The sequence below is a fragment of the Ahaetulla prasina genome, chromosome 9 (assembly GCF_028640845.1).
Source record: "Ahaetulla prasina isolate Xishuangbanna chromosome 9, ASM2864084v1, whole genome shotgun sequence".
NCBI lineage: Eukaryota > Metazoa > Chordata > Lepidosauria > Squamata > Colubridae > Ahaetulla > Ahaetulla prasina.
In genome coordinates this window covers 7,305,216-7,330,013 of record NC_080547.1, presented here as the reverse complement: position 1 = coordinate 7,330,013, position 24,798 = coordinate 7,305,216, and the positions used below count along the sequence as shown (strand labels likewise).

Sequence of the window (24,798 nt, the reverse complement as noted above, 5' to 3'; positions counted from 1 at the left end):
CCCTAACCCCATAAATCACATTTAACAAAATACCCAGTCCTATCTCCCCAGTGTGAACATGTTACACTTTGCGCTGACCCTGCAGTCCCATCATACTACGTAGTTACGATGTTATTTCTCATTCCGGAGTCTGACAGCCCACAGATAAAAACTGTTCTTCAGCCTGTTTGTGCAGCTGGCTACGCTTCTCTATCTTCTTCCGGATGGTAGGAGGCAGGGGTGAAATGTAAAATTTGTTACTACTGGTTCTGTGGGTGTGGCTTAGTGGGGGGGGTGTAATGTGACTGGGTGGGCATGGCCAACTCTTTTTTACTTTTAAAAGAATTTTTTCTACAACCTCTTCAGCCGAAGATGTTGTAAAAAAATGCTTTTAAAGGGTTCTGACGATCCCAGCTGAGTTGCCTGATTGTCAGGCAATTTTTCTTTTAAAAGCATTTTTTTTTTTGCCTTTAAAAGGAAAAAAAGCCTCTGACGATCAGGCAACTCAGCTGGGATCCTCAGAGGCGCCTTTTAAAAGCATTTTTTCTACAACCTCTTTAGCCGAAGAGGTTTTAAAAGCCTCTGACGATCCCAGCTGAGCCGCGCGATCATCAGAGGCTTTTTAAAAAACTTTTAAAAGCATTTTTTCAGCCGAAGAAAAAATGCTTTTAAAAGTAAAAAAAAAACAAACACCACAACCTCTGACGATCGCGCGGCTCAGCTGGGCATGGGAGGGAGCAGGGATTTTTGCTACCGATTCTCTGAACCACCCACCGCCATCGCTACCAGATTGGGAGCATTTCACCCCTGGTAGGAGGGTAAGGAAGCGGTGACCAGGGTGAGAGTCATCCCTGAGGATTTTCCTGACTCTTCTAAGGCAGCGAGCCCTAGCGGTCTCTGCTGATTTCCAGAAGAAAACTACATCTGTTGCCTTGACCAGGTTAACAGGCAGCCTGGGCCAAATATCCTATGGTCAAGAGGCTTAAAAGGGATTAATAAACGGCCCCTCCTCTCCTTCTCCCCCCCCCAAAGGACTGGTAAACCATTAGGAAGTAATTCAGGGAAGTGCATGCATTTCTCCCAGGAGGAGAGAAATCACTGGTTTTTTTTAAACAGGTAGTCCTCGACTTACAAAACAGTTCATTTAGTCACCGGAGTTACGTCACTGAAAAAAGCGGCTTGCGACCATTTTCACACGTTCGCGTCCCCGCGGTCACGTGATCAAAATTCAGCTGCTCGGCAACTGTCTCACATTTAAGACGGTCGCAGTGTCCAGGGGCTCTAGTGAGCCCCCTTTTGAGACCTTTCGACAAAGCAAAGCCAATGGGGGAAAGCCAGATTCACTCAACGACTGTGTAACTAACTTAACTAGCTTAATAGCGGCGATGGGAGAGGTGGTAAAATGGAGCAAAACGCCCTGAACAAATGTCTCACTTAGCAGCCAGAAATGTTGAGCTCAGTTGCGGTCCCTTTGTAAACAAGAGAAGTCCGAAAAATAGAAAACTCTTGTCTAAAATCTCTGGTGGGAATTTTGTCGAAGAGAGACAATGTCTTGTTGCAAAAAAAAAAAAACAACCCCAAGCCAAACCCACAACTATACGAAATTCTACTTCTGGGTTAAAGTTAAGCAAAGCCAAAATTGGCCGTTTCAACACTGTGATCGCTCCGAGGAATTGAGAGCATGGCGAGGTCGAAAACAGCTTTTGCAGGTGTCTTGGCACTGCCTGGCTTGAAATGTTTGCAAAACTTAAAAGCAGAGGCAGGAAAAAGACCTGGTTTTTTCCCCCCAAAATGCTCAAGACGGCTTTGTTTAAAAGATCGGGTTTCCATTTAGAAAGGAACTCGGGGTGGGGGTGGGGGGTGGGGGTGGGGAAACATTGTGCAAATGTGACACTGAAATGAACTCATTCCCACCCACCCCTCCCTCCCCATGTTCATCATCACCCAGATCCTGGGAGAAAATTGTACCTTGAAAACATTCTTTAGTGCGAACGATTAAGGTAGCAAATGTAGGCTCCAGTCATGCAGTGGGTGAACAATGAATCAAAAACGCTTTTGCCAATTAATTTAAAAACAGACAGTTGGCGTTGAAGCGTTTTGAAAGCGACGGTTTTGCCGGGGTGGGTTTACTTTGGCGGTTGGTGCATCTGTCATTTTAGTTTTAAAAGAGAAGGAGCTCACTCGGTAGTTGAGGGACCCAGCCGGGAGCTCTCTTGTCTTTTCTAATTTCTTTCCCAAGAAATTGGATCCTTTTCAGTGACTGTGGTTATGAGCAATCCCGAACCACAGCCCCCATCCTAGTGTCGTAGCTTGACTTATGTGTGCTGAAGATTTATAACAGTCGGCTAGGAGCTAATAGTTCCCAGGGCACGGTGCCATCAAAACCCCCACGAAAGTTATGTAAATCAAATCAAAAACACAACAAAGCAATTAAAGCCAAATTGTAGAAGAGCGGCAAATTAAAAGCAGCAGACTTTAAAATAAGCAAGCCCAAAGAAAGCTGAAAATATCGAAGACGAATCGACTTAAAAAGCAAACCGTCAGGGCAGAAATGCGAGAACAGCTACGATGATGGGAGGGGAAAAAAAAAAGCATTTGACATAATAAAGTAGGCTCGTGGGGAAGAATGCTCCGGAGCAGAGATCTTCAACCTTGGCCACTTTAAGACTTGTGGACTTCAACCCAGAATTCTGGGAGCTGAAGTCCACGAGTCTTAAAGTGACCAAGGTTGGAGACCCCTGCTCCAGAGCTAGGGAAGAGAGGGGGGGGGCATCTCATTGGGGAGATCAGATTCCTGAGGACCCATCTGCCACACCTGAGCGGATTATGAGCATCCTGAGCAGGCCGTCTCACGGCACACATAGATTAGGAACAAGCCGGCAAAAGCTGCTTCTTCGAATTTTCTAGCTCTGGACTAGAAAGGCCTTTATTGGTGAAGGCTGTGACACTGATCCTGGCTTTGCCACCATCAAAGGCACTTAGCTCTACAAGCTGATTAGGTGAGATTGGTCTTTCTCAGCCCAGCACACCTGACAAGAGTTGGGGCGGAAAGAAAAATAAGAGGCAGGAGAGCTAATGCGCAATGATGGAAAGGCGGGCGAGGGGGGCGCTATGTGTTTAACTCCTGAATGAATGGAAAGAGGCATGCTTGGTCTCAAACCAAACCCAAGGACTAGGGCCATGGTACTAGGACCAGCTGTGAGGAAAGGAGGTCCTGGTTGGGTCTGGTAGAGAAGACCAATACAGGTAGTCCTTGACTTATAACAGTTCATTGAGTGTCCGTTCGACGTTACAACGGCGCTGGGAAAAAGTTGCAACATCCCCGTGGTTACATAATCCAAACTTGGAAGCTTGGCCACCGACTCACATTTATGACGGTTGCGGGGTCACGTGATCCCCTTTTGCGACCTTCTGACAAGCCAAGTCAATGGGGAAGCCAGATTCATTTAACAACCGGGTTACTAATTCAAGAGCTGCAGGGATTCACTTAACAACTGTGGTGGAGAAAAGTCGTAAAACAGGGGCAAAACTCAAGGGATGTCTCACTTAGCAACATCCATTTTGGGCTCAATTGTGGTCGTCCGTTGAGGAAACCTATATCACAGTTTCCCCTCGCTGGCTTCTTCTTCATCCTGTCTTTACAGTAGGCATAAATATGGCGGGTCTTAAAGATGGAGATGTTCCCAAGGTGGTGGTTTCGATGGGCTCAGAACACGAGGCCATTAGGAGAACTTTGTGGTATCTACTATGCAGGGGTGAAATCTAAACATTTTCCCTACCGGTTCTGTGGGTGTGGCTTAATTGGTGGGTGTGGCTTGGTGGTCAGGTGACTGAATGGGCATGGTCAATAATAATAAATAATAAAAATAATAGTGTGATGGTGTGAAATGGAATATGTTTTATGTTATATTTTAGATTATGTTTGTTAGTTACAATACCCTGTATTCTGTTCTGGGAAGTCTAGGGGGGGGGGAAATGGGGGGGGGAAGGGGAAGACTATAAATTGATTGGTTGCCATTGTACAGGAATAATGGTAGAATTAAACAAGTTGGAATGGTGTAATGTCGGGACTGCTCGGCAAACACTCCCGAAGGGAAAGGGTAAGGAAAGAGGAGTAAAGAAGGAAGAAAGTAGGTAGGCAGGTGGGTAGGGAGGAAAGAAGGGAGGGAGAAGAAAGGATAGGAGGAGAAGAAGGAGGAGAAGATAGAGGGTTAGAAAGGATGGTAGTGAGAAGTGGGAAAGAGGTGGGGAAGTAGGAAAGCGAGGAGAAGGTGGTGGGGGAAGTTTAAGAAGGATGAGAAGGGAAGAAAGGATTAAGGGAGGGAGTGGCGGTCGAGCAGCCCTGATTGAGTATAATTTGAGTATAGGACTGATTGTTGGATAAGTGATTGTATTGTACAGTGGTCAAATTGTGGGAATTATTATGGAAAATAAAATTTTTTTGCAATAAAATAATAATAATAATAATAAAAATAATAAAGTATACAAAACTTGGGAGGCACCAGTCTATCTTCTTTAAAAATAGAGACACCGGTCTACTAGCTTCCTACAGCGCTGATCAGCTGTAGTGCGGCCCTTTGAAGCGCCGCGGCAGTCATTTAAGACCGTTTGCAGCTATATCACCACCGAGCGCTTCAGGGACAGAGAAGAGGAACAGTGAGGCATGGGCAGTGGGGGAGGGGGGGAGGCAGGGATTTTTGCTACCGGTTCTCCAAACTACCTGCCCCCATCGCTACCGGATCACGCGATCCGGTCCGAACCGGGAGCATTTCACCCCTGCTATTATGTCTGTTCAGTTTTCAGCAACAGCTCTGGAAGTAAGCAATAAAGCTGTGTACATTTCCAAAATGAGCAACGTTAACAAAAAAAATCTGAGATCTCACACGATCATAATCATATGAATGATGAACGGTTGCAAGTACTCGGTATGGCTAGTCTAGTGAAGAGAAAGACCAGGGGAGACAGGATAGCAGTCTATACAATATTTCCAAAGCACCCGAAGGCCAGACAAGGAACAATGGATGGAAACTGATCAAGGAGAGATTCAACCTGGAAATAAGGAGGAATTTCCTGACAGTGAGAACAATAAACCGATGGAATAGAAGTTGCATTCAGAAGTTATGGGAGCTTCATCGCTGGAAGCTTTCAAGAAGAGACTGGACTGCCATCTGTCAGAAGTGGTGTAGGGTCTCCTGGTTTGGTGGGGGCTGGACTAGATGACCTACAAGGTCCCTTTCCACTCGGTTAATCTGAATCTATGTAAGATGATCAAAGGTCTGGAGAGTAAAACATGAAGAATGGTTGCAGGAACCGGGCATGGCTAGTCTAGTGAAGAGAAGGACCAGGGGAGACAGGATAGCAGCCTTCCAATATTTGAGGGGCTACTACAGACAGGAAGGGGTCAAGCTATTTCCCAAAGCACCCAAAGGCCAAACAAGGAAGAATGGATGGAAACTGATCAAGGAGAGATTCAACCTGGAAATAAGGAGGAATTTCCTGACAGTGAGAACAGTCAACCCATGGAACAGAAGTTGTGGGAGCTTCATCACTGGAAGTTTTTCAAGAAAAGACTGGACTGCCATCTGTTGGAAATAATGTAGGGTCTCCTGCTTGGGTGGGGGGTTGGACTAGATGACCTACAAGGTCCCTTCCAACTCTGTTAATCTGTTAAACCTCTTGGCTCAGGAGAAGGCACTAAAATTTCCCAATACATCTATACTTGGTCACCACTCAAGGACAGAATTCATTTCAACAGTGGCATAGCAACTCCTTCCCTTGGTGTTGAGTAAGTTCAGCTGAGAAGAGACCGGGATAATTGCGCTAATCTGTATTTCGTTTTGTTTCTCATTAAAGAAGCCACCTCTCCGAAGCTGTTTGATGCCCTATAGCAGCTTCATCATTTTTTTTTTTAAAAAAACTTGAGCTGTTTGGCAATGTGGACTCACAACCGCTGGCAAATTTTGCTTCCACAAGCTTTTTCCGAGTTGTCTTTTAAAACCGTTGAAAGATGCTCCACGCGGTAGCGAATTCCTGAAGTTCCACTTAAGCAAAAAAGAGCTTCCCCCTTATGACTCTTTATTGGAGCCTAATATTTTGAGATAAGTGGTGGAGGCACCGCTCTGGTCTTTCCAAAGACCGTAAAGCGTTCGGGGCTGGTGGGAATTTTGAAAGCAATGGCGTCAATACCTCATAAAATGGCTGCCGGAGGCGGGAGGGGCTCGCCTATCTCAGAATGGCTGCTGTGAGAGGGGGGGTACGGTGACTCGGGCCCCCCCATTCCAGATGGCGAGCTGTTTAATGGCTCCCTGTCACCCCCAGACTCACCCTGCCATCTGTCCGATTATCTTCGTTAATGTTTTTTTTTTTGGTTCCTTCGGATCAAGCGGGCACCTTTCCTAACGAGGCGTCTGGATTGCAACTTGCCTTGTTTGTTTGTTTGTTTGTTTGTTTTAACTTTAATGTTTGCGTCTCCGGGACCTTAGGTGGAAATAACAATGATGTTAGAAGGAGAACATTTGCTTTAGTGCATGGCAGCTCCTAATTAAGAGAGAGAGAGAGAGAAAGTTTCTTGGCAGCAATTCAGAAGTGGATTGCAAAAAATAAAGGTTGTTTATGATTTAGAAGGAGAGGGAGTTCGGAGAACATCAAAGGAAAACGTCCAGAGGAGCCATAATACAAAAAAGATGCTGACAAGCCCAAGGAAGAGGGCAGAGAAGAGCAACCAAGACGATAAAAGGGCCTGGAGGCTAAACCCTGCGATGAATGATTGACTAACAGGAAGTCCTTGACTTAACGACCACGATTGAGCCCAAAGTTTATGTTGCTGAGCGAAACATTTCTCAGCTGAGTTTTGCCCCATTTTACGCCTTTTTCCCCATCCAGCATGGGGAAGGTGATCACGTGACCTCAGGACACTACAACCGTCATAAAAATGGCTGGCTGGGGAATTCTGGGAGTTGAAGTCCGCAAGGTTGCGGACCCTTGTTCTAAACGGAGAACGTGGAGAAATACGCCCTCGTCAAACCAGGTTTTACCTTAATCCCTGAGATGGATTTTTTTTTTTTTTTGGCCAGTAACATCTCCTTACCTCCATTTCAATTCCACCCCATTTTTGCAGCCCATTTTCAAGATTGGAGAAAATGTCAAGAGTAATAGGGAGAGGTAGATCTGGGTAATATCAGAATACTCCTTGGATCTTTCTCCTAAATTCTAAACATCCTCTCCTCTTAGTTTCGTGTAAATATTAAGCTATGGGAGAAGATATAACCACATAAAACACCGTATCTCAACAACTTAGATATTGAAGAATAGTTTCCCAGCCCCACCTTCTAAATAGCCCCTGTTATGGTTCCAGGGGACCCACAACCCAACAACACCCCTAAGGCCCAACCCCACCAATGGCCCAGAATGGAAGACTAGGTCAACTCACCATGGCCAACTCACTGCAGCCACCTCTCTGCTACCAACTGTTTACGGCCAACTACCTGCAGTGTAGGTCACCGTGGGACAATTCAATGCTATATTAATCACTTCATTCAGTTACTTTTCTTATTAGTCACCATTTTTTTCGTCGAAATTATTGTAACTAGTATTTCTGGGCTGATTTTATTTTATTATTAGTGGCCACGGGTCATGGTCCGCCGGCAGCCTGCGGAGCGAGCAGCAGAGTCGGATAGTGAGGAGGCTGGGGAGGAACATGGGCCAGTCCTGGAGTTCTGAGGAAGGCTCGGACGAGGGCTCTGCGTCGGAGGCAGAGAGGGGGCCAGGACCATCTGGGAGTTAGGTGCTAGCTCTGGAATCTGACATCAGAGAGGCGGAGGAACAGGGGGAGCCTGTTCCCAATGTATGCATGCAGAAGGCAAGAACAGTTAAAACAAAAGAGTCGACTCAGGAGTAGGGCTTGGAGATGATTTGCCCCTCCCATAAGACATAAAAGAGGAGCAAAGGCACGTGGGCCTTTGCAGGAAGGAACTGTTGTTCATACTGGCCGGTTTCAAGACTGCAGCTCTGTGTTGAATCTGTGTTCCATGTAGCCTTGCAAAATTAATTGCCAATTAGGTCTTGGCAGCGTGTCAAGGGAGATAAAGGTGGGTGTTTATCGGCCTTTTCAGAAGAACTGTGGCAGACTTCTGTCAGAGTCTTTACAACTATTTGGAGCTCATCTGTGAATGAACAGTGTGAGAATGAACAGGCTCTGAACGAGCAGAATTTACAGCCGTTGAAATAAAAAGTGGGTTTTTGAGACTCATTGTGTGCTTTTACTGTATCAGAAAGCTTAGGTCAGAACACACGGTTCCGTTGAAATTCATTCAGGTTTTGTATTCGTTGAATTGTCCTGCAACAAATTGTCCCGCAGTGAGTCGGCCATGTCAAGTTGGTCCCAACCAAAAGCCACCAATAACTCCAGGAGAACCCAGCAGGGTCACATTTGCCCCATTTAGTTTCCAGCATGGTTCATCTATCACAGAGCTATCAAACTCGCAGCCCGTGGCCCGGATGAGTCACGCGCTGGCCATGCCCACGCCCTGTTTAGTGAAGGGGGAAATATTGCAATATGTCACGTGGTGCCGCCGTGATGACGTGAATTTGACACCCCTGATCTACCAAGTCAAGCAATGTAGACCAAGTGGATAGTAATAGCACTTAGACTTATATACCGCTTCATGGTGCTTTCCAGCCCTCTCTAAGCAGTTTACAGAGTCAGCTTCTTGCCCCCAACAATCTGGGTCCTCCTTTTACCCACCTCAGAAGGATGGAAGGCTGAGTCGACCTTGAGCCAGTCAGAATCGAACTCCTGGCAAGGGGAAGAGTTAGCCTGCAATATTGCATTCTAACCACAGCATCAACACAGCTTCCCTCCCTCCTTCCCCGTTTTCCTTCCTTCCTTCCTTCCTTCCTTCCTTCCTTCCTTCCTTCCTTCCTTCCTTCCTTCCTTCCTTCCTTCCTTCCTAAGCAATAGCACTTACATACCACTTCATGGTACTTTATAGCTCCACTCTTAAGTGGTTTACCGAGTCAACCTATTGCCCCAAACAATCTGGTTCCTCATTTTACCCACCTTGGAAGGACGGAAGGCTGAGTCAACCTTGAGCCTTCTGAGATTCCAACTGCCAAATTGCAGTCAGCCGGCAGTCAGCAGAAGTAGCCCGCAGTACCGCACTCTAACCACTGCGCCACCGTGGCTCTTCCACATAATTGGATTCATCCCCATGGACCTAGATCTCCAAGGCCACTTACTCCATCCTCTTACCCACTCAATGAAATATTTGGCACTGGCCTATCATTACCGAGATCTTATATAAATCAAGGGGATGACCTTTTTCACTCCAGCTGCCTCCTTTAAGCCGGCAGCAGAACGTTCTGCACGCAACAAGACACTCATCACTTCCCCGTAAACTTGGGGCTGTCCTAATAGATACAATTAGCCTTGGAAGGGCAACGGTTGAATAAGCCGATGATGGCTCCCATCTTTCCACTGGCTCTTGCCCACATCTCGAAGATCTACTGTACAAGCGGGAAAGAATCACACGAAGACGAGCGGTTACCAAGGTTACCTCGCTTTGACCCGCCCGCTGCTGGGAGTCCAGGTCAAGATAAATCTGGTGGACCTTGGTCTGCAGAGAAGAATGAAAATTGCTCACAGAAAGACCGGCGATGGTTCCACCTCGCTTTCCCCATCATCATTATGGAGAAAACACCAGACAGTTCAGAAGAGCTTTGCCAGCCCGTTGTGTGTAGATGCAGCGGAGGAAGAGAGGCATAAGCGGCATCTGCTCGCCACCGATTAGGATTTTAAATGGGCCTTGAAAAGGGCCCCTATTCCTCATTCCCACCTGATCCATACAGAGAGCCCTCCTCTTCACGCTCCTGCCCTGAACTAATGGCATTTCCTGCTTCCTGGTAAGGCAAAGAGCCAGAGTAACGCCGCTCGAGGGGCTTAGGGACAACCTTCTCAATCATTTGGTTTACTCCTCTCTTCCAAGGCGTTGCTGATAGACCAGGGGTGTCAAATTCGATTTCACAGAGGGCCGCATTGGCATCGTGTTTGACCAGAGGGGGGGCGTGGCCGGGATGGGCGTGGCCAGCTCGATGTCACTCTTGTCAGGGGTGCCTGTGGCGGCCCGAGTGCTCTGCCAGCGAAAACGGGCTGCCGAGCACCGTTTTAGGCTGAGATGGCCTTCTGCAACCCTTGCCCACGAAAACGGAGCTCGGGAGAGGCCGCCCAAAGCCCACCCGAGCTCCCTTTTCGCTGGCAGAGGCACCGCGGGCCGGTCCTTTGCTGTTTCCAGGGCAGCCCCATGGGCCAGATCTAAGCACCCCATGGGCTGGATCCGGCCCCCGGGCCTTGAGTTTAACACCCCCTGCGATAGACCAACTGGGAAGTTCCTTAGGAAACCATCTGGATCCATCAGCTGCTTGGAGCACAGCGTTTTATCCCCTTCTCTAACTTGTGCCCAGGTTGATAGAAAACCCCCTCCCCATAAAAACAACCGGACAGCTCTTCTCCTTTCGGAACATGGAACCGGTTACTAAACGAGGACAACCTGTATCCCGTAGGTGGGATGGTGAGGAACCAATCCAGGGTTTCCTAGAGATCACGTATGAAGCAAAACGCCATTCTAAACCAGAAGACCTGGATTTTTCATAGAAGTCTGGCTGGGAAATTTTTTTTTCATTTTTTTAAAAAAGAGAGATATTGTGATCACTGAATAGGACTTGCCTATTTTCAGTTTGTGAGTTTAATCAGGTCCCCCGGGCACCTTTCTTCTCCCAGAATACTTGGATTCCCCTTTGTTATTTCTTGGCAGCATTTTCTCCTGCTCAAAACAGTGTTTTTATGATCTTCTAAGCTTTGAAGGCTTACAGTCGCCTTCATCAGGTGTGAGGAAAGATCATCGGCTGAGATTAATATGCTAGTCAAGTAAAAGAGTAACAGGGAAACCAAATAACAGACTTGGAAGGGACTTTAGTGGTCTTCTAGTCCTGCTCAAGCAGGAGATCCTATACCAGTGTTGGCGAACCTTACTGGCTCCTATCTCGTGTTCCTGTGATTGCACGCACGGCGGTCAGCTGGCTGTCGTGCGCGCAGGAGTGGCGGAACCCGGAAGAGCGGCGTTCTGTCACACATGCGCAGGCCGGCACCCGGCCTTCCCTGTTGATGTTGCACGCATGCGCGATGGCCAGCTGTTCGCCGGGCATGCTTCCATGTTGATATCCGGGTTGTGCGTGTGTGATGGACCGCCGCTCTTCTGGGTATCGGCACTCCTGCGCACGCGAAGGCCAGCAGGGCCACGCATACCTCGCAGGATGGTTTCACATGCCACTTCCGGCACGCAGGCCGGCACGCGGGCACGTCAAAGGTTCACCAGCACGGCCCTATACCATTTCAGACAAATGGCTGTTCAATCTCTTCTTGAAAACCTCCAGTGTTGGAGCTCCCACAACTTCTGGAGGCAAGCAGTTCCACTGACTAACTGTTTTCCCTGTCAGAAAATTTCTCCTTATTTCTAGGTTGAATCTCTCCTTGATCGGTTTCCATCCATTGTTCCTTGTCTGGACTTCAGGTGCCTTGGAAAATAGCTTGACCCCCTTCCTCCTCTCTGTGGCAGCCGCTCAAATATTGGAAGATGCTATCCTGCCTCCCCTGGTCCTTCTCTTCACTAGACTAGCCAGGCCCAGTTCCTGCAACCATTCCTCGTACATTTTAGCCTCCAGTCCCCTCATCATCCTGGTTGCCCTTCTCGGCACTCTTTCTAGAGTCTCAACATCTTTTTTTATAATATGGTGACCAAAACTGGATGCAGTACTCTAGATGTGGCTTTACTAAGGTTTTATAGAGTGGTATTAGTACCTCCCTTGATCTTGATTGCATCCCTCCGTTAATGCAATTTAGGATTGCATTGGCTTTTTTGGCTGCCGCCGCACACAGCTGGCTCATCTTTAGCTGGTTGTCCTCTAAGACTCCAAGATCCCTCTCACAGCTACTGCTATTAAGCCTGGTTTCCCCCTGTCTGTATGTGTGAATTGAGAGGGTTTGTGAATTGAGAGGGCTACATCCTAATTGGGTCAGATGCTTTAAAATGTAAAGCTAAAGGTTCCCCTCGCACATACATGCTAGTCGTTCCCGATTCTAGGGGGCGGTGCTCATCTCCGTTTCAAAGCCGAAGAGCCAGCGCTGTCCGAAGACGTCTCCGTGGTCATGTGGCCGGCATGACTCAACGCCAAAGGCGGACAGAACGCTGTCCCCTTCCCACCAAAGCTGGTCCCTATTTTTCTACTTGCATTTTTTTTTTACCTGCTTTCGAACTGCTAGGTTGGCAGAAGCTGGGACAAGTCACGGGAGCTCACCCCGTTACGCGGCGCTAGGGATTCGAACCGCTGAACTGCCGACCTTTCCATTGACAAGCTCAGCGTCTTAGCCACTGAGCCACCGCCTCCCTTAAATCAGATGCTTTAGGAACCCCAAATTCTTTGAGTCTTGATGGATGCACACATAGATCTTTGTGTCTTATGGAAATGTGAACTAATCTCGCAACTCTTCCTCCGGGAAACCTGGTCTCATTTTAGAAAGAAGTTGCCAATCGGGACTTTCCACCTTGGGAGGTGAACAGTGTGTGGGCCTTTATGCAATAGATGCCTTTATTAAGAAGCTGGATCTGAGCTGCGTTCGCACCGAAAGTGGTGAGTTCACACCAGCTTGTGTGATCAGCTCAGGATAGAGAAGGTGATTGTTGCTGTTAGTTGTGAAGTCGTGTCCGACCCATCGTGACCCCATGGACAATGTTCCACCAGGCCTTCCTGTCCTCTACCATCCTCTAGAGTCCATTGAAGCTCACGCCGACTGCTTCAGTGACTCCATCCAGCCACCTCGTTCTCTGCTGTCCCCTTCTTCTTTTGCCCTCAGTCTTTCCCAGCATTCGGCTCTTCTCCAGGGAGTCTTTCCTGCTCCTTAGGTGGCCAAAGTATTTCAGTTTCCTCTTCAGGATCCGGCCTTCTAAAGAGCAGTCAGGGTTGATCTCCTCTAGGGCTGACCGGTTGGATGGCCTTGCAGTCCAAGGGACTCGCAGGAGTCTTCTCCAGCACTAATAGTTCAAAGGCCTCCGTTCTTTGGTGCTCAGCCTTCCTTATGGTCCAACTTTCACAGCCATCCATTGCAACCGGGAAAACCAGAGCCTGGACTATACGCACTTTTGTTGGCAGGGTGATGTCTCTGCTTTTTAGTACGCTGTCTAGATTTGCCATGGCTCTCCTCCCCAGAAAAAAGCGTCTTTCGATTTCTTGGCTGCAGTCCCCATCTGCGGTGGTCTTGGAGCCCAGGAAAATAAAAATCTGTCACTACCTCCATTTCTTCCCCATCTATTTCCTAGGATGCCATGATTTTAAGAGAAGCTGATGCTCTCCTCCAAAGCTCCCAGCAACGCTGCAGAAGCCGTCTTGCGAGAGTTGCCCTCTTTGTTAACAGACTCGGCCGCAGCAACTCTTTTGTGTGACCATTTTAACAGTAACCGAGTGGGAAGGGACCTTGGAGGTCATCTAGTCCAACCCCCTGCTCAGGCAGGAGACCTATACCAGGGATTCGAACCGCCGGAACGGCCGACCTTTCTGATCGACAGGCTCAGCGTCTTAGCCCCTGAGCCACCTAGCCAGGCTCTTTTGGTGTCCGGGAAGATTTCCTTTGTGTGCGAACTGAAGAGGGGGAACAGCCGAGGTTGTCCCTTGAAAAACCTGGAAGTGCTTCTGTGCAAAGGGTAATTGTGAAGCAGGGGCTGTTTTCAGATAAACATCCCCCGCCCCAATGCCTTCTGAGCTTGTGGGGGTGGGGGATGCACTTTTCCTTAGCCATTGATTTTGCTCTTGGCCTCCTCCGCCGCTCTCGCTTTCTACTCGGCTTGTTGCTATTGTACGGAATATAATGCATTTGGGCAAAGGAGCTTTTTAAGTTTCTGAGTGTGGGTGTGATTTATAGAGCTGATGGGGGATCTTGTTTCACCTCCACAACTCCAGGAAGCGAAGTAGAAATCCTGGCTGTTCCATGCATTAAGACTATTAAATCTTGCCTGAACTTAAAAAGATGCCAGAGGAGTTGGCTTCTCCAGCAGATCCAGGGAAAAAAGGCTGGAGGGTGGCGGTGGAGCCATAATGGGAAGAATCAGGAAGCTGATCCCACCCACCAGTATGTCTGACGCCAGAAAGCCAGTCTAAACATGGGGAGGGCTCCTTGCTGTGCAAGTTCTACCTGCTGATTTGGAAGAGGAAGGCTGATGTGGCCCCAGAGAATAAGATAGAGGGAAATCTCATGTTGTAACAGGCTGGTTGTACGTAAGGTGTGTCCACCAACCTCCAAAGCCCATTGAACTGAAAGGTAGATTACGGTGGTGGTACAAATGCTGTCGTTTTTTGAGCCATTTGCATGGTTTGCAGGATGGCATCATGCAAATCGCAAAAGGATGTTGAAGGGAAGGAAGGAAGGAAGGAAAAGGGAGAGGGAGGAAAGGAAGGAAGGAGAAAGGGAAAAAGAAGAAAGGGAGAGGAAAGGAAGGAGAAAGGGGGAGAAAGCAAAGAAGGAGAAGAGTGGGAGGGAGGACGGGAGGAAGGAGGAACGGAAGGAAGGAAACAAGAAAGGGGAGGAAAGGAGAAAGGAAAGAAAGGAAAGGAGAAAAGGGAAGGAGGGAGGGAGGGAAAAGGGGAGGGAGGAAAGGAAGGAAGGAGAAAGGGAAAGGAGGAAAGAAGAAAGAGGAAGGGAAAGAAAGAGGAAGGGAAAGAAAGGGGAGAAAGCAAAGAAGCAGAAGGAAGGAAGGAAACGGGAGGAAAAGAGAAAAGGAAGAAAGGGAAGAAGAAGAAAAGGGAGGAAGGAAGGAGAACAAGAAAGGAGGAAAGAAGAAAGGGGGAGGAAAGGAAGGAAGGAGAAAGCAAAGGAGAAAAGCAGGAGGGAGAGAGGAAGGAAGGAAAGAAAGGGGAGGGAAGGAGAAAGGAAAAGGAAAGAAGGAGAAAAGAGGGAGGGAGGAAGGAAAGGAAAAGGGAGGGAGGCAAAGGAAGAAGGAGAAAGGGAGAGAGGGAAAGAAGAAAGGAGGAAGAAGGGAAGAAAAGGGGGAGGGAGGAAAGGAAGGATGGAGAAGGGGAAAGGAGGAAAGAAGAAAGTGGTAAGGAAGGAGAAAGGGGAGAAAGCAAAGAAGGAGAAAGGGGGGGGCAGGAAGGAAGGAAGGAAGGAAGGAAGGAAGGAAGGGAGGAAGGAAGGAAGGAAGGAAGGAAGGAAGGGGGTTCTCAGATGAGGAATGGAATCAGAAGTCGGAAACTCTTTTGGCTGCAGGCACTGATAACCAGAAATATAGCTCAGCAAATTTTCCCGTGAAAAGTTTTCAAACGTGAAGCAAGTTTGGCAGTTTTGGAAGTTGTCAAATGCTTGCTTCTCAATTAAAACATTGTGAAGCTGGAAATAGTTGCAGCTGTTTTTGCACTCGCCCACACACATCCCCTCTCTCCTCAATGTCTAAAATTCCCACGAAGTATTAGTGAATCCTATCCGGTATTCCCATAAAGTAGCAACTTTGGTCGAGCGGCGAAGATGTCAGGCTGGAAACCAGGAGATCGTGAGTTCTAGTCGCCTTAGGCATGGAAGCAACAGCTGGGCGACCTTGGGCCCATCACTCTCTCAAGCCAACTAGCCTCGCAGGGTTATTGTTGAGGGGCAGCATTAGGGATGTTTGCCGCCTCGAGTTATTTATCAAAATCATAAAGGAGGGATTAAAAAAATAAATCTAAAATAGGACGTTTTTTTCCCTCCACACATCAAAGCTTTTTAATTGTTTTGAATCCAAACTGCATACAATAGGCTAGATTTTATTTTTAATCACATCAAATAAATATGCCTAAATATTTGGGCAGTCAGTGCTTGAGATGAATATGTTAATTTGAAACCTCCTCATTTGCATAGGCAAATTTCCCAGAAAAACCGTTGCAGTTCAGAATTCTCCAATCAGGACATGCAATAAGGGATACTGAGCATTTGAGCCTTTTGCTATTAACAGAATAACAGAGTTGGAAGGGACCTAGGAGGTCATCTAGTCCAATCCCCCACCCAAGTAGGAGACCCTACACCATTCCTGACAGATGGCAGTTCAGTCTCTTCTTGAAAGCTTCCAGTGATGAAGCTCCCACAACTTCTGAAGGCAACTTCTGTTCCATGGGTTGATTGTTCTCACTGTCAGGAAAGTCCTCCTTATTTCTAGGTTAAAGAGATAACAGATAACAGATTTAACAGAGTTGGAAGGGACTTGTAGTTCATCTAGTCCAAGCCCCCCCCCCCCCGACTCAAGCAGGAGACCCTACACTATTTCTGACAAATGGCAGTCCAATCTTTTCTTGAAAGGCTCAAGTCCCACAGCTTCCGAAGGCAAACTGTTCCATCGGTTTATTGTTCTCACTGTCAGAAAATTTTCCCTTATTTCTAGGTTGAATTTCTCCTTGATCAATTTCCATCTATTGTTCCTTGTCTGGCCTTCGGGTTCCTTGGAGAATAGCTTGACCCCCTTCTTCCTCCCTGTGGCAGCCCCTCAAATATTGGAAAACTGCTATCCTGTCTCTCTTGGTCCTTCTCTTCACTAGACTAGCCATGCCCAGTTCCTGCAACAGTTCTTATATTTTAGCCTCCAGTCCCCTCATCATCCTGGTTGCTTTTCTCTGCACTTTTTCTAGGATCTCACCATCTTTTTTATAGTGTGGTTGAATCTCTTCTTGTTCAGTTTCCATCCATTATTCCTTTATTCCTCAGGTGCTTTGGAGAACATTTTGTGGCAGCCCCTGAGATACTGGAAGACTGCTATCATGTCTCCCCTAGTCCTTCTTTTCATCAAACTAGACATATCCAATTCCTGCAACCGTTCTTCATATGTTTTAGCCTACAGTCCCCTAATCATCTTGGTTGCTCTTCTCTGCACTGTTTCTAGAATCTCAACATCTTTTTTACATCGTGGCGACCAAAACTGGATGCAATATTCCAAGTGTGGCCTTACCAAGGCATTATAAAGTGGTATTAACACTTCACGTGATCGTGGCCTGATCGAGGAAAGCTCTATTGCACAGCAGGAGGATCCCAGGCTGGAAATCCTTCTTTGTTTGTTTTTTTTTGCAGTGGAAACACTTATCACACCTGAGCTCTTTGGGTGAACAATAAAACCAGCTTTGCTGGAAAGGAAATTATTAAGGGGGCTGTGCGTGAGGACGTAGGGCAGAGGAAAGGGTGAGGTCAGAATTCTGCATTCCACCTCCTTAAAATGTGTCCACGCTTACAGGCCCCTGCCCTTCCTCCCTGAGATAGGAAAATAAATAATAGGAGCAAAAAGTGATGAGGGTAGCATTTGGGTCTGTCTTCTTCTTTTCTGAACCACAGGTTCAGAATTCAAAACAGCCAGCAAAAATAAGTGTCCCCCCCCCACAGAGCCAAATATACGAATGCAAGTCAATATCCAAGCAAACACTATGATCCCATAGGATTGTCCCACCCAGCTGTGGGGCTTAACCTCGTCAGGCCTTGGAGGTAGGCAAGGTCAGGAAACAGGAGTTGTTAGGAAATCCTGCAGGTACTTTAATTAGGGCAGCGTTTTTTCAACCTTGGCAACTTTTAAGAGGCGTGGGCTTCACTTCTCCCAGAATTGACCGGCTGGCTGGGGAATTCTGGGAGGTGAAGTCCGCATCTCTGAGTTGCCAGTGTTGAGAAATTCTTGGGTACTAGCTGGATACCTGTGCGTCACTACAAAACTATGTGATCGGGCGTGACAAATTGACGCTTAAAGCCTGAAACTTAATGTAGAATGTGTAACTCCGTAGCATCAGGGCGTGTTAATATAAGGCAACTGGCAATTGGAACAGAGTTCCTTTCAGGTGGGGAGGGGGAGTGGAACGTCTTAACTCCTTAGCACCAGAGGGTGTGAATATAATCCTGTATATGAAATACTAATGATCTGATGGTCATTTCGAAAAATCCTTTCTTAGCGAGCACCTAGAAGCCAAGAGGAACATACGTGGCAAATGTCAAGTTTGTAGGCTTTACGGTTCTGGGGATTTCGCGATGACGCCTGAATGTTTTTTTGCTTTTATATATATAGATTGTAGCACAATCTTGACAGCCCATCAGAGCTACTCTCCACTTCAACGTATACCTTACCCAATCAAGGTGGGGTTGTTTTGAGTTTCTTTCTCACTCTCTCCTCTTTCCCAGGAACTCGATAACTTTTGGATAACTTTGCCTTCTCTGGAGTGTCCCCCCCTCCCTTTATCACACTTCTCCCTTACCTCATCTCTATGAAGATTGTCAGTCAAAAGGTGATATTTTTTTTCCAAAAGAGAACTGGACTTTCTTGGTATTTTCTTTTAAAACAGGGTTTCCCAAACCCTGATCCATGGACCAACATCCATCTGCAGCATGTTAGAAACCGGTCTGCCCAAACAAGCAAAGCCCCATCTGTGGGTTGCAGGCAGCATGTGAAACCACGTCCCCCTCCAATCCGTGGAAAAACCACTCTCCGCGGAACCGGTCCCTGGTGCCCGAAAGGCCACTGTTTTTAAAAACATTTTACTTCTCACCCAAGAACCTTCTTCAGTTATAGTCGGCTGATGTTCAAAGGAAACAACAAGGAATCTAATTGCCTTCTTTACCAGTCAGTCCTAGAGGAGATCAACCCTGACTGCTCTTTAGAAGGCCAGATCCTGAAGAGGAAACTCCAATACTTTGGCCACCTAATGAGAAGGAAGGATTCCCTGGAGAAGAGCCTAAAGCTGGGAAAGATGGAGGGCAAAAGAAGGAGGGGACAGCAGAGAACGAGGTGGCTGGATGGAGTCACTGAAGCAGTCGGCGTGAGCTTCAATGGACTCCAGAGGATGGTAGAGGACAGGAAGGCCTGGAGGAACGTTGTCCATGGGGTCACGATGGGTCAGACATGACTTCGCAACTAACAACAACAACATAACATCCTATAAAAAAGATGCTGAGATTCTAGAAAGAGTGCAGAGAAGAGCAACCAAGATGATTAGGGGACTGGAGGCTAAAACAAATGAAAAAGGGCTGCAGGAACTGGGTATGTCTAGTTTAATGAAAAGAAGGATTAGGGGTGACATGATAGCAGTCTTCCAATCTCTCAGGGGCTGCCCCAAAGAAGAGGGAGTCGGGCTATTCTCCAAAGCACCTGAGGGTAGAACAAGAAGCAATGGGTGGAAACTAATCAGGGAGAGAAGCAACCCAGAACTAAGGAGAAATTTCCTGACAGTTACAACAATTAATCAGTGGAACAACTTGCCTCCAGAAGTTGTCAATGGAACACTGGAAGTTTTTAAGAAGATGTTGGATAACCATTTGTCTGAAGTGGGGTGTAGGGTTTCCTGCCTGGGCAGGGGGTTGGACTAGAAGACCTCCAAGGTCCCTTCCAACTCTGTTATTATAATTATAAGGCCAGTTGTCTCTTGGACTACGAGTGGCAGAGATGGCCCTTGCATCTGCTGGGGAGAACAGGAAGGGGCCTTGCAAAGTGCAACCTCATCCCCCTCGTAGAAACGAGGACTTGTAAGAGGGGGATGTGGTTGAATTGTCTTTTCCCTGCAACTCCAGTGGGAATTGTGTAAAACGCTAGAAAAGAAGCTTTTACGTCAGGAAAAAGGACATTCAGCATTCTCGTCCCACTGTTCTTCGCGTTCTGTATTCAGAGAAGCTTTTCCAGGGGAAAGGAAGCCCTCGGTGGACTTTCCCTGGAGCAGCAGTCTGACATCGGGTCATTCCAGAAATGATCATTTTAAAAAGCAATTCTGTACAAAAGTTGTTTTTGGTTGGGGTTTTTTTGGTTGTTTTTTTTTTGAGAAGTGGGGGAGACAGGGTCCTGACCTCCTGCAGTGTTTCCACTCCAGATCAAGGCCCCCATAGTTCCCTTTTGTCCTTCTGGGTTCAGTTCCAAGTGGGGAGAAAGACACTGGAAACATGGCAGCTGCTTGGAAAGATGGTTTTTAATGGCGGACAGGATCACGTGCCTTGAAGATCTTGGGCGAAGATGAGGAAAAAAGGGAAAAGATGCTGAGAGCGCCTGAGTTTTATACTCTCTCTGGGCTTTTGAATTTGAGCTTGTCTTCTGATTGGTTGTCAGACTCCCATGGGACCATGCAGGGGTAACTTTGTAGGTTGTCTTTTTGAGTCCCAAGCTTGGTTGAGCCTTGCTGGGTGATGATGTAATGAAAGGGCTTTGGGCAATTCCTACTATGGCTCAGCCTGAAGGAGGTAGATCTTTGTTATGTAGAATAGACTGGCCCGTTGACAAAGGTGTGGGGGGCTGAGTTTCCGCCTCCCTTTTTTTAATTTTTTATTTGCATTTATATCCCGCCCTTCTCCGAAGACTCAGGGCGGCTTACACTATGTCAAGCAATAGTCTTCATCCATTTGTATATTATATACAAAGTCAGCTTATTGCCCCCAACAATCTGGGTCCTCATTTTACCTACCTTATAAAGGATGGAAGGTTGAATCAACCTTGGGCCTGATGGGACTTGAACCTGCAGTAATTGCAAGCAGCTGTGTTAATAACAGACTGTCTTAGCAGCCTGAGCCACCATATTTTAGGGGAAAATATTCTGCCCTTTTAATATTTCCTAAAATGTCTCGATTTTCTTAGGGGAGGGGTGGGTGCTACACACTAATCCTCTACCAGAAATACTACAGGTATGCAATTGGTAGAATAGTCTGCGGACGGTCTCCTTTTTTAAGGTTTTTGGAGAGGTGTTCTAATTATTTGCGGGGTGGGGGGAACAGTGTGACTTTGCGGGACAGAGAAGAGGGGAGCCTTTTTATTTATTTATTTATTTGTCAATCATATATAAGTAACATAATTTGGATACATGAAAAGAGTAAGTAAAAAGGAACATTAGGACAGGGACGGTAGGCACACTGGTGCACTTATGCACGCCCCTTACAGACCTCTTAGGAATGGGGTGAGGTCAACAGTAGACAGTTTAAGCTTAAAGTTTTGGGGGTTTGGGGAAGAGACTACAGAGTCAGGTAGTGCATTCCAGGTGTTGACCAATTTGTTTCTGAAGTCATATTTTCTGCAATCGAGTTTGGAGCGGTTTACCTTGAGTTTGTATCTATTATTTGCTCGTGTATTGTTGTGGTTGAAGCTGAAGTAGTCATTGACAGGTAGGAAGGACTTTGGTGGTAGATAATTTAATGTACTATGCTTAGGTCAGACCGAAGTCGGTGTAGTTCTAAGTTGTCTAAGCCCAAAATTTGGAATCTGATGGCATAAGGTATTTTATTGCAAGCAGAGGACTCTTCATGTAAAATATCTCTGGACTCTCTCGATTGTATTTATGTCCGATATGCAGGTTCCAGACGGATGAGCTGTATTCAAGAATTGGTCTAGCAAAGTTTTGTATGCTCTAGTGAACCATCATTGTCTGTAGGCAAGAGAAGGAAAGAAGACTCTGTTGAGTAAAATGTGAAGTTCGTAACTTCTTGATTTCTCCTCTTTTCTGGGAGGAATTAATATTTTGGAATTAACTAGTAAAAAATAGTAAACAAAGGATGTGGTGGCTCAGTGGCTAAGACTGAAAGGTTTGGCAGTTCAGCAGTTCGAATCCCTAGTGCCACGTAATGGGGTGAGCTTCCGTTACTTGTCCCAGCTTCTGCCAATCTAGCAGTTTGAAAGCAGGTAAAAAATGCAAGTAGAAAAATAGGGACCACCTTTGGTGGGAAGGTAACAGCGTTCCGTGCGCCTTTGGTGTTTAGTCATGCCAGCCACATGATCATGGAGACGTCTTCGGACAGCGCTGGCTCTTCGGCTTTGAAACGGAGATGAGTATTGCCCCCTAGAGTCATGAATGACTAGCACATATGTGCGAGGGGAACCTTTTCCTTTAGTAAAAAATTATCATGAGAAACAGAGGTAATTTGGTTGTTCTGGCTTTTGCAAGTTATGACAAAAGATCTGATGATGACTTTAGGGAACTGGACACTAGAGGGAACTAAAGATTTGAAGCAGATGTGAAGAAGAAAGAAGATACAAGCCCTTTCTTGATATCAGCTAATACCAGGATTTTATGTCACAAAACATTATAACTTTGGAAATATTAAAGGAGATATTTGAAGAATGGAGCCAGAAATTAGTATCTATAATATCAACTCAATCAGTGATGGTGTCTGCTTTTATGGAAAGACTATGTTTAATGGAGGTATGACAGGAGTGGCGTGGTGGCCTAGTGGTGAAGATACTCTCCTCCCACTTGGAAGGTTGAGAGTTCAAGCCTAGGTAGTGGCAGATATTTCTCTCTGTGTGCTTGAAGACAAAATATCTGCTGTGAACTCCGCCTAGGCGTCAGGAAGGGTATCCGGGTAGTAAATACTCAGCTCCATGCAGTTGTTCCGACTCCACCCCTAAGCAATGGATTGCAGAATTGTTAAAAGGAAAAAAAATGGAGGTATGACAGATTTTGAATACATTTTATCTGAAAAGATGAAAAAATACAGAATGACGGGTCAAGAGAATGCTTTGGAAAAAGATAAAACTGGATATACAGTTTTAAAAAATGAAAAGGGAAATACAAATGATAAACCAGGAGAATTACCTGAAAAAAAAAGTGTCCTTATACTGGATCTCCAAAAGCAGCTTATTAAATGGAGGAAATTTGTGCAATGGGAGAAAGAAAAATTGAAGAGAAATCTAATCTGATGACAATTGTATTAAATAGAATAGAACAGAATTTTGTATTGGCCAAATGTGATTGGACACACAAGGAATTTGTCTTGGTGCATATGCTCTCAGTGTACATAAAAGAAAAGATACCTTCATCAAGGTTATTTATTTATTTATTTATTTATTTATTTAAATTTGTATACCGCCCTTCTCCCGAAGGACTCAGGGCGGTTCACAGCCAGGTAAAAATACATAGTAAACTATAAATACAATTAAAATACTATTAAAAGACCCTGAGGAGTCCCTCTCTGTGAGAGCGCACGGGTCGGTGAGAGGTATTTGATAGCAGCAGGCGGTCCCGTAAGTAACCCGGCCCTATGCCATGGAGCGCTTTAAAGACGTTCACCAACACCTTGAAGCGCACCCGGAAGGCCACAGGTAGCCAGTGCAGCCTGCGCAGGATAGGTGTCACTCGGGAGCCACGAGGGGCTCCCTCTATCACCCGCGCAGCTGCATTCTGGACTAACTGCAGCCTCCGGATGCCCCTCAAGGGGAGCCCCATGTAGAGAGCATTGCAGTAGTCCAGACGAGACGTCACAAGGCGTGGTGACTGTCCACAAGGCACCCCGGTCTAGAAAGGGGCGCAACTGGCCCACCAGGCGAACCTGGTGGAAAGCTCTCCTGGAGACGGCCGTCAAGTGATCTTCAAAAGACAGCCGTTCATCCAGGAGAACGCCCAAATTGCGCACCTTCCATCGGGGCCAATGACTCGCTCCCGACAGTCAGCCGCGGACTCAGCTGACTGTACCGGGATGCCGGCATCCACAGCCACTCCGTCTTGGAGGATTGAGCTTGAGCCTGTTTCTCCCCATCCAGACCCGTCGGCTTCCAAACACCGGGACAGCACTTGATAGCTTCATTGGGGTGGCCCGTGTGAAAAGTACAGCTGGGTGTCATCAGCGACAGCTGGTACCTCACACGAAGCCACTGATGATCTCACCCAGCGGCTTCATATAGATGTTGAACAGAAGGCGAGAGAATCGACCCCGCGGCACCCACAAGTGAGGCGCCGGGCCGACCTCTGCCCCCGTCAACACCGTCTGCGACCGGTCGGAGAGATAGGAGGAGAACCACCGATAAACGGTGCCTCCCACTCCCAATCCCTCCAACCGGCGCAGCAGGATACCATGGTCGATGGTATCGAAAGCCGCTGAGAGGTCTAATAGGACCAGGGCAGAGGAACAACCCCTATCCCTGGCCCTCCAGAGATCATCCACCAATGCGACCAAAGCCGTCTCCGTGCTGTAACCGGGCCGGAAGCCGGACTGGAACGGGTCCAGATAGACAGTTTCCTCCAGGTGCAAGGGAAACTGATATGCCACCATACTCTCTACAACCTTCGCCGCAACACTTACTTAAAGATTAAGACGGTTGGAAGTAAGAGGAAGAAATACAAAGTTGGTTTACGTAATAGAATAGAATAGAATTTTTATTGGCCAAGTGTGATTGGACACACAAGGAATTTGTCTTTGGTGCATAGGCTCTCAGTGTACATAAAAGAAAAGATACCTTCATCAAGGTACAACATTTACAACACAACTGATGATCAATATATCAATATAAATCATAAGGATTGCCAGCAACAAGTTATAGTCATACAGTCATAAGTGGAAAGAGATTGGTGATGGGAGCTATGAAACGATTGATAGTAGTGCAGATTCAGTAAATAGTTTGACAGCGTTGATGGAATTATTTGTTTAGCAGAGTGATGGCCTTCGGGAAAAAACTGTTCTTGTGTCTAGTTGTTCTGGTGTGCAGTGCTCTATAGCGTCGTTTTGAGGGTTGAATATATAATCAAAATTAAAAGAAGGCCGCATTGCTTAGCAATGGGAATTCTGGTGCCAATTGCCGTTGTAAGTCGAGGACTAACTGCAGAATGCTTGATTTTTCACATTTTAAAAACCCCCAAAAGAACCCGCCTGACAGCTGCTGCGTAGATGGTGGTGGTTGTTTATCATTTCCCAAAGCTCTAAAGTATTTCAAGCTCCATTTGAAGGCCTGAGACGACATGAATGCCAATGAGGATTCTAGCTCTCTCTGTCCAGGAAATACAGAATAACAATAATAATAATCACAGAGCTGGAAGGGACCTTGAAGG

At 46.7% G+C, this 24,798-nt stretch overlaps 1 protein-coding gene across 1 annotated transcript in view; it reads left to right on the top strand.

The window, feature by feature from the left end:
- The window catches only part of FAM178B (family with sequence similarity 178 member B), a 291,246-nt gene that overhangs the window by 30,614 nt on the left and 235,834 nt on the right, over window positions 1-24,798 (top strand). The window lies entirely within an intron of this gene.